Below are 10,791 nucleotides of genomic sequence, written 5' to 3'. Positions count from 1 at the left end.
AAAAAAAATCGGGCTAGCCAATCTTAGAATCAACTTTTAAATAATTATTTGTGTTTGGAAATTCATTGAACAAATAGGTCACCTCTCATCTGGAAATATCATGATATTGTCATAAATTTTAAACTTTAAAAAGTAAAAATAAAAAATACAATATTACAAGATTATTACATGAATTTCAAACTTTTGAAAAGTGAAATCTAGAATAAACTAAAGAGTTTTCAAATTGAAAAAAAAATTGGTAAGTTTTGGTCATTATTTAAACATGGATCCTTAAATATGGCTATATTCTTCAAGAATAGGGAGTAGTAAATGACCCATACCCGAGTCCGAACACCCAAAAGCAAACTCACGAATTTGATATTCTCTTTTCTTGTTCCCTACTCCACTTTTATCCAACTCTCACCCCTCTTCCTCATTCTCTCTGTAATCAAACAACTCCAACAATGGCAACAGCGATGGTTCTCGACCCGAAACCCGCCGAGAAACCACCGGCAACACTGCCGGAAACCTCCATCACCGACATTCCTTCCGACGGAGAAGATGACCTATACGCTCGCCTGAAATCACTTCAACGGCAACTCGAATTCATCGAGATCCAAGAGGAATACGTTAAGGACGAGCTCAAAAACCTCAGGCGAGAACATTTACGGGCATAGGAAGAAGTCAAAAGGATCCAATCGGTGCCGTTAGTAATTGGACAGTTCATGGAGATGATTGATCAGAATAACGCTATTGTAGGTTCAACTACGGGTTCTAATTACTATGTTAGGATACTTAGTACAATTAATCGAGAGCTTCTTAAGCCGTCGGCTTCTGTGGCCTTGCATCGCCATTCAAATGCGCTTGTTGATGTTTTGCCACCTGAGGCTGATTCCAGTATTTCTCTGCTTAGCCAATTGGAGAAGCCTGATGTTACTTACAATGTAAGTGTTATACTTCTGAGCTGCTCAGAGTAGGGTTTTTTTTGCTTAAATACATTGGTTAGGGTTTCTTATTATGTGGAGTCTTTTGTGTAGGGATTACTACTTGTTACAGCAATAATAGCAAATTAGAGGCTTTTTAAATTTCAACTTGAGGAAAATTATGAGTCTTTCTGAATCTCAGACTTGTTTCAGCGTAGAATTCTCTTAATTTTGAATTTTGGTTATTGTAGCACCAAACTCGATCTCGTACAGTAGAAAGTCAATTTTCATTAGTGCAGTGACCAGCTTACTTCTGAAAACAAAAACATGTTGTTGGGTGTAAAAGAACCTCTGTAGTTATGGAGGAAATCATAATCTCCTAACAGTAATAAATACTATGGCTTTTCTAGAGTCCTATTAATTGACTTGCTGTAAAGCTGGTAATCTGGTCAAGTGGCTTATCAGGGTCCATTTTGTATACTTGAAATTAGTTGTTGTTTTTTTGTTAAGGACTGAAAGGAAGTAATTCTCATGTATGCAAAAGCTTCAATAAACATTTCATTCTTGTAACCTTCAGAAGCTCTTTGGGAACCTTTCTTGCAACTAGTTACAAACTTACAATATTGCTAAAGAGATCATCTCCCAAGCTTTGTGAAGGGAGTTCTTAAGCCTTCAATAGTTTTTTGTTTTCTTTTCCTCCAAAAGTGGCCTTATTTATTTCTAATACCGGGATATTGGAGGTTGCGACATACAAAAGCAGGAAATTCGTGAAGCTGTTGAGTTACCTCTAACTCATCATGAGTTGTACAAGCAGATCGGTATAGATCCTCCCCGGGGTGTGTTGCTCTATGGTCCACCAGGCACTGGGAAAACTATGCTTGCAAAGGCTGTAGCACATCATACCACCGCAGCCTTCATAAGGGTGGTTGGCTCAGAATTTGTTCAGAAGTACTTGGGCGAGGTATGCTTGTGAACTCTTAATTTACGCATCAATATACTTTAGATCAAAGTAGCCGGATATCAGTCAGAGTTTTCTGTTTAAAGTGTTTGTATCTCATAAAAAGAGATATAGAATAGCATTTAATCTCTTTGCCTATATGGCTTTCCAATTTCATAGGTAGTAGTAACATTGATTGGGATCGAGAATAAGGTTATTAACTAATATACTATCTCCTTTGAAGTTGAAGGACCCAACTGTGCTTTATGAAGATTCACTAGATGATCATCTAGCATAGGATACTGGTTTATTTATTTCTTGAAATTAAACATTACAAATTTAGAAACCACACATAAGAATTAAGATGATACTTTACCCAATTTCTGTATTTAAAAAGATCAATAACATCGCAAGAATTCTGTGTTCTGAGAGACATAGTCCTGCAAGTGTAGGGACACATGTACCCTTCACTTTTAATGAGTTGGCTTCAGCAAACCTATCCAATATGCAACCAAGTTAAGGACAAGTCAAAAGTAGATGATTAGCAGACCTTCACTATTGACATGTTTGCTTTTACCATCCTAAGCTCAGCAAGTCCTTTATAATAAGTGGTCTAGCATGAAAGTCACAATATAGAGGTTTGCTTGGTGATGCATTTCTTAAATCTTACTGCTCTCCCTGATGAATAGGGACTGTATTATAGTTAAGCACTTAAGGAGTTATGGTGGTAAATAATCGATTTATGATGATATAGCGGCTTCAGAAGCATGTTCGAAAAAGTCAAGAGTTTCAGGTTTCTTTTAAATTTGTTCAATAGCTAGGCTGGCGGGAAGTTTTTGAAGCTATGGCAAACAGTTTTTTATGCAGTAATTTACTTATTCTTGAATCCAAAATATAGTCAAAGTTCTGATGGCTTGCAGGTAAAGAAGCTTTCTGGAAACAACTTAATGTCTTACTTTCAAATCAGATGCCTAACAGTCACAAGTAGTTTATAAATGTCTTGTAGTATTTGATAATGAGAATATTTTGTATTTTATTTTATTTTTGTATTATAGCAAAGTAGCTGACCCCTTTTCTCCCAAAGTAAAGTTTTCACAGAGTTCATAAAAATGCTTTCTTTATAAAAACGTACATTCTAAATTTCTTTCGACATTGTAACTCTGCTATAGTGTCTTTCATGTCAATAATCAATTCACCTTCCTTCTCCGATTTATGAACTAACTCTCATATCTAATGTAGTTCTGGAGGACTTCAAGTCAAGGCCTATCTCAATAGTGAATGGCTCAATACCTTTTCGTTTCTTTGATTACATTTTTCGTCAAAATACAAGACCTGTCAAGATCTTCTCACTATAAAGTAGTAACATAGAATGCCCTGGATATTCCTCCATAGATTGATTAAAATATGTAGACTTCTACTTCCCTTTTCAAACAAAAAGGAAGGATAGAGGCATGGGCTTCCCGTCTCAATCATGTTGACTAGGAGAATATCTTGTATATGATCTTTCATGTAGAATTGGCTGGAGAGACAGATCTTGATTTCTTCACAGCTAATATAGTAGGATAAGTTCAGTTATGTGGACGAGCAGTCTGGTTTCAATCATGTTCTCCCCCAAGTCTTTATGCAATTTCAGATCAATTATGTCACCCCAAGTCTTTATGCAACTTCAGATCAACTACTACTTTATTCCCTTTGAGATACATTTCTCTTCTGTCTGGAGCGTGACTATCATATCATACTGTGTCCATGAAGAGTGATGAGACATCATCTGATTCTATTTAGTCTAGATTTTATCTTCTCATTTATTCACTGATTTTTGCAGGGTCCACGAATGGTTCGTGATGTCTTCCGCCTTGCCAAAGAAAATGCTCCAGCAATCATTTTTATTGATGAGGTTGATGCAATTGCTACTGCTAGGTTTGATGCTCAGACTGGAGCTGATAGAGAGGTCCAGCGTATCCTCATGGAGCTACTAAACCAGGTAGGCTTCTATTCATGTTATAAAGCAGTTCCAGAATAACGCAAGACCCTGCATTGTTTGACGAGCCACATTTTCCTCGGTTTGTATTCTGTAGATGGATGGGTTTGACCAAACAGTAAATGTGAAAGTTATTATGGCAACCAATAGAGCCGACACACTGGACCCTGCACTTTTACGTCCTGGAAGGCTTGATCGTAAGATTGAATTTCCGTTGCCTGATAGACGTCAAAAAAGGCTCGTTTTTCAGGTGGGTTTTGGATAATCTTTATACTCATGATGTGTTCTTCTTTGTTCTCCTCTCCTAAAAAAGTAATGGAGGAAAATATTGTAGGAAGAAGTTCAGTTTGATGGATTCTTGAATGTCTTTCTGCTTCTCTGAGAGCCTTTCTGTGTTTTGTTTTATACAATGTAACAAAATTAACGCTGAATTGTTTTATGGCAGGTATGCACGGCTAAGATGAACTTAGGTGATGAGGTTGACTTGGAAGATTATGTTTCTCGCCCTGATAAAATCAGTGCTGCTGAGGTTTGTCTCTTGTCTCTATATTTTTTTGGTGGGAGAACTGTGGAAATCAGGGTTCTAGTTCCAATAATCGTTCTTTGTTTTGGCTGCAACTGTTTTTTCTTCACTTGTGCAACACTAATTATTATGCTGAGGCCTTACCTTATGTGAAATGAACATGAATTGACATATCTGCAGATTACGGCCATCTGTCAAGAAGCTGGTATGCATGCAGTGCGCAAGAATCGATATGTCATCCTTCCAAAGGACTTTGAAAAGGGTTACAGGTCGAACGTGAAGAAGCCTGACACTGACTTTGAATTCTACAAGTGATTGTTGTTAAAGGCTAAGCAAATACTTATTATGACATCTACTATGTAAGCCCTGTATGGTTTCTTTTGTAGTTCTGAACTGTTGTTGAATATTTAGTGGCTGTTTCTAACTTTTCAGTAAGATGATTTGTTTCAGAAAGTGTTATATGGCTGAATTTATGTGCAACACTCAAATTCACAGTTTCACATGATTTCTCAAGCTTTAAGTTACTCTCATGGTGAGGGTGATGGTTCGACCACCCGACACCATTTGTTGATCCCTTTCCACTGCTGCATTTGCTGTCGAATGTTCTATTGCTAGAGATCTCAATTGCAGCAGCTATATGCTTTCCCTTGGTTAAATACGACTCTTGAAGTCTTCTTTTCTTAAAGAAGAATACTACCTAAAGCAATTTGGAGTTAAAAAGTTTGTATATGGGAAGATCAACTTCCTTACCGTTTGTTCTATTAGTCTTCTGCTTTAGTGTTAAATCTGCCGAAGAAGGAGGGGTGATTGTGGGTGGGTTCTTTTTAAAATAATTTTATTTTCATTATACTCCTTCCATCCACTTTTATTTGTCATGTTGTGTTTTTCGAAAGTTAACTTGACTAAATTTCAAAGTAAAATTAGATTGCATTTTTTTTTTACCCTCCCTAGGAGCTCTCACCCCTTTTACTCCCTTGGTGACTCGAACTCGCAACCTTCGGGTTGGAAGTGAGGGGTGCTTACCATCCGAGCAAGTTTCTCTCGTCAAATTAGATTGCATTAATTTGATATTTAAACAAAAAAAAAATTAGATATTCAAAAACTATACGAAAAGTACTATAAATCGTAACTTTTTGCATATCAATATGATGTAAAAGTACATGGTAAAAATGTTAATCAAAGTTTTTATAATTTGACTCTAAAAAAGGATACTAGTCCTATATATACTAGTAGGACTATTTTTAAATTATTTTTTTTTTACGCGTTTTGATTTTTTTGGTTTCTTTCTTTTTGCCACGACATTCTTTTGGATGATATTAAATTCAAGTAAAATAAAATTAGGAGGGTAAATAAACGTCCATGTAATTAAAATGCTTTTGTTTGAGAAAATGATATCACATACTCTCTTATAATTTGAATAATATATCATGATGCTATAAATCTTTTTAATTTAACTATTATATTTTTTTGAACTAATTTTCCCTGGCAAAAAAATTATAAATTAAAATAACATTTATAATTTATAAATAATTGACTATAAAAATCTACCCAATGTCCATTAGCCGACTCTACCTTTCTCTCCATAATATAACTTGGAAATAGGGTCCTACAAGATTCCATTTTCCACCGAAAGAGAATAGGGTCTCTGCATTTTCATTTTTTTCTTCCTTGTGGTTGGAGAATAAAGATTCCATTTTGTCCCTTTTAAGGGAAAATAAATAATTAGTAAGAAAGTAGAAGAAAAATATCAAAGAGAGATGATTAGATAAGATATGATATAACTTTATAGCTTACTAAGAAATTATGAGCTCACAAAATCCATAACTGCATTTATAAACTTGAGCTAAGAAAAAAGAGTAAAGAAATTGTATTGATCAATATTTTGTGTGTAACATTTAAAATAAACCTCGTGCTCAATTTACAAATATCTTCTAATTGAATCCTAACAAACTATGTTAGCTCATCATCAATTAAGCACTAATCAGTCAACAACTAGATTTATTGTGAGACACAGTCAACTAATGAATCAAGTTTATTATGTGATGCACTTGCATTTGAACGCTTATCAAAGATATGATTTTAGATTAAAAAAATTATGGGGATAATAGTTAGAATAGAGGATTAATTAGGTAGTTGAAAATTATCTCACTTAATTAGACGTACTAGTGATCTTAGTTTTCAAAAATTTAAATTTACAAATTTTAGATTAAACATAATTTTTAGATATTAAGGACTAGTTCATTGTCTTCCATGATAATAAAGACAATAATTGGTGAAACTTTTCCCACGTACGAATTTTTTTATTCATAGGTGATATTGGTACTTTATAGCATAATATAGTTATGAGTTTAAAAATTGGATTAAACACATGATTAAATTAAGTAATGATATGTGAAAGAAAAGATATATCAGATTTAACTCAATATCAAACATCTTATTTGTAATGGTGATAAATCAAACAATTTACAACATTTTGAGTATACTATCACACTATTAAAAAATCCTCCTAACTTTAGAATCACATGAACATAAGTTAGGCCGCAATTAGATTGAATAATGACAAAGCTTAATTGCTTACACAAGATTTATATAAACAAAAGTTGGCTAAATTAGAAGACATAGTACATAAACATAACCCTTAACTTGGTTTCAATGAATAACTATGTACTTCAACTTTGAGTGTGCACAAGTAAACACTTTAACTTGTATAAAATTAAACAAGTAGACACACATATCCTAAATGACATAATACATGTAGAACGCCAATGGCGAATGTATGTTATGAATTATGGGTGCTTAAGCACCCATTGCTTTGCATAAACACTAATATTTGTTTGTAATATCTAATAATTTATTCAAATGTATTAACTAAGCACCCACTTCCTTTATAACACTCCAATTTCCCATTTTATACTTCTCTTCTTCCATTTCTTCCAAACTACTCTGCTATTGGCTCAAAATATCCTTTTCCACCTCTGCAATCTCCGTCTCCTTCAATTTCAACTCAAGCAAATCCACCTCTTTAACCAGTTTCATCGCTTTCAGGTACTTCAAAATTCACAGATCTAGTTTTTTTTTAGACAGTTTTGGATAGCTAATTCCATGATTTTGAGTGAGTTGATTCTGAGCTACTAAATTTTACTATATGTGCAATTTTTAGTAGTAGTTTTACATATACAGTATTGTGTTATGAGCTGAAGGCAGAATTTGTATATGGATGTCCACTTGAATGTATGGTTTTATTTATGGAATGAAGCAGATCTAGGTTTTTTGGCTATTAGCAATTAATTAGTTTTAGCTGCAAATTCGGGATTTACAGTCGGTGGATTAAGAGCTAGTAAAGTTAATTGTATGTGCAATTTTTTAATACTAATTTTTACATATACAAAATTGTTTGATGAGCTGAAGGAAGTATTTGTATATATCTATCCACTTGAATTAGGCAGCTCTAGCTTCTTCTTTTCTTTTGCTTTTTTGAATTTTTTAAACAGTTTTGGATATCTAATTCCAGGATTTAGAGTGAGTTGATTCTGAGCTACTAAGTTTTACTATATGTGCAATTTTTTAAACATTAGTTTTACATGTACAATTTTGTGTCATGAGCTGAAGGCAGAATTTGTATATGGATTTCCACTAGCATGTATGATTTTATTTAAGAAATTGAAGCAAATCTATGTTGTTTTTTGCTATTAACAATTTATTAGTTTTTGGATACGTCTTAGTGGCTAATTCGGGATGTAGAGTCAGTGGATTAAGAGCTAGTAAAGTTAATTGTTTGTGCAATTTTATAATATTAATATTTACATATACAAAATTGTGTTATGAGCTGAAGGAAGTATTGTATATATATCTATCCACTTGAATTAGGCAGATCTTGCTTCTTTATTTTTTTTTTGTTCAATTTTTTAAACAGTTTTTGATAGCTAATTCCATGATTTAGTGAGTTGATTCTGAGCTACTAAATTTTACTATATGTGCAATTTTTTAATATTCTTTGTACAATTTTGTGTCACGGCCTGAAGGCAGTATTTCTATATGTTCCACTCGATTACTTTACTAGATTACAAATTAACTATACAAATGATAAGTGTTAAACTCTATTTCGAACAAAATATACACCTCTCAATATACATTCAACTTAAATTGATGATAGTTAAAAAGGAAATCTGATTTTGAATACATGTTGAACACCATCTTCGACCTAAAAAAGCAAAATCAGAGTATGTTTTCGTCATGAAATTACCTCCTATTGCTATCTCTACAGTCTAATGATCTCGATTGTTTGTGTAGTACCATCAATTGCTTGATCAATTTTTTGAATTGAGTTACAATGGAGTTCTTACTGTAGAAGACGATGAAGAAGGAAGGGAATTCGAATGGAACAGAACGTGCATGACTTCAGTGATTTTTTTCCTTTTTTTTCTAACCGAAATTAACGCCCTTTTCTTTCTTAAACTATCAAAATGTATAAAAAAAAAAAATGACAAGCGAATATACAGAAAGACAAGTCCATAGCAAACTTTAATTTTGCTACGGACTGTAATTTTACAAAGTTTGCTATAGCATACAATTAGCAATTTTTTATTTGCTATATGTAAAATTTTCTCAAAAAAGTATGTGGTTAACGGGTCAAGTTTAGGTTTGAATGCAATCGGCCCACCGACCTTCTACTGACGCATGCCAAGACGTAAGCCCATATAAGGCGGCCCAATCAATTCATTCATCTATTAAAGAACGTTAAATTAAGGTTTTCTTATAATTTCTTCTTTCTCAAGCCGCCGCCGAACAATTCCACACACAGAATTAGCGATGGGGCGAAGTAAGTTTATTTTCTCCCAATTTTACGTTAATTACTCATATCTTTTCGGTTTTAGCTTATTACTGTTCTTAATTTTTCTAAAAAAACTTGTTAAGATCTAGCTGTTTGTTCATGGCTTCTGTGTTGTTTTACCAATTTTTGGTGAAATGATACATCTGATTTGTGGCCTTTTGCCTTGTGTGATTCGGTACGTAAGTAGATGTAGAGAACTCTGTTTATTGTTAAGACTAGTTATTGCTGAGCGATTCCAAAGGCTGCAAATGGAGGAGAATGGATATTAGGATTTTTTTTAAAAAAAAAGGTTGTCGCTGATAAAACAGAACAGGCACAAAAAAGAGCAAGAGGGAAAATTAACTAAACATCTCATACCTCCGTATGAGCTACCGTAAGTTTGCTGCTGCTCCCAAGGTCGAGTAGGTACAGGCCTTGCAAGTGTGCTATTATTAACAGCTGTATTCCTATTAGCAGTTGAAACAATCTCACCAGGCCTGGCTGTTCCAGATGCCTCTACTACGTCACTCGTGCTACCAGCAGAGGGGGGCTTAAAAGGTGCAGGGCCTGAAGAAGAACCAGCTCGTTCCCAGGGTTTTGGAGGTGGGCTACTACCTGCCGTGGAAACAAATGTCAAGTCAATAATACTCGAAAGAAAGTAAAAAGTAGAAAAAATGAGTTGGTCGAGAGTAAATTGTTTCTGTGAATACAACAATTTATCATTTCAAATACATATCTACTGTGACAAACCAATAACATGTTAGATAGCCTTTAAATATATCTAATTAAACTGACCAAATAAATACATAGCAACTATTATTGTAAACAATAACTTTAGCAAAAATATGAAATTCTATCTACCTAATTATTAATCTATAAAAAAAAAGGATGTAAGAAATTGCTCGGTATCAGCTGCTAGAAATAATAGCTACACCGTATGTTTAACGAAGTTGCTTTGATTTAATTTTACTACTACTTGTAATTATCAAATTGTAGGGTAGCCAATCATCTTATCAAATATCAACCGGAAAAGACATTTTAAGTGACTAATGGATGGCTCTAGTAGTATTGCATACTACTTTCTCTCTTTGAACACACAACTCTAATTTTTTTTCATGTCAGCTCCATCACTTAATCCTAAACTAGCTGTACTCAGCTATATAAATCCTTTATATTTATTCTGCTCTATTCTCGCCATTTCATTCCAATACTTAGTAATTTGACTTCTTGGACAATTCCAAGGAAAATGAAATTTCCCGTGAAAAAACTAGAGGCTTTATCAGAACCACATTAGATACAAGTATGGGAGACAAGATTAACAACTAAATTCTGCCCACCAGAAAATACAAATGTTGGCATCACAGAGTAAATTAAACATGTTTGATTGATCCCATTAAATCCAATACCAATTTTTTACACTTCAATAACAAATTAGTTTATTAATCCTGTATCTACTCTGTCTCAATTCAGGTGAAAATCATTCCAATATTAAATAACTGATCTTTTTTAAGACAAATTAGATTTCTTCTCAATATTTTATTTTTAATACAGCTGGTGTCCTTACCAGCTTGCACGCACCTCCACTATGTCCTACCAGCCAACATTGAATGGGAAGAAATCACCTAGTGTTTTTGTATCTGT

General features: G+C 33.8%; 1 protein-coding gene, 1 long non-coding RNA gene and 1 pseudogene across 3 annotated transcripts in view; 2 read left to right on the top strand and 1 right to left on the bottom strand.

Moving 5' to 3' along the window:
• Positions 1-10,791, bottom strand: part of LOC102582711 (60S ribosomal protein L10-like) — a 37,817-nt gene that overhangs the window by 4,075 nt on the left and 22,951 nt on the right. The window lies entirely within an intron of this gene.
• Positions 383-4,853, top strand: LOC102581606 (26S protease regulatory subunit 6B homolog; annotated as a pseudogene).
• Positions 7,202-10,791, top strand: part of LOC107059994 (uncharacterized) — a 23,089-nt gene continuing 19,499 nt past the window's right edge. For both annotated transcript variants that reach the window (XR_001473078.1, XR_001473077.1), the window contains exons 1-2: positions 7,202-7,385; positions 8,631-9,159. This is a non-coding gene — a long non-coding RNA (uncharacterized lncRNA). The remainder of the gene's footprint in view (positions 7,386-8,630; positions 9,160-10,791) is intronic.

The sequence above is a fragment of the Solanum tuberosum genome, unplaced genomic scaffold, assembly GCF_000226075.1.
Source record: "Solanum tuberosum cultivar DM 1-3 516 R44 unplaced genomic scaffold, SolTub_3.0 scf00052, whole genome shotgun sequence".
Taxonomy (NCBI): Eukaryota; Viridiplantae; Streptophyta; class Magnoliopsida; order Solanales; family Solanaceae; genus Solanum; species Solanum tuberosum.
This window is presented reverse-complemented; position numbering and strand designations above follow the sequence as displayed.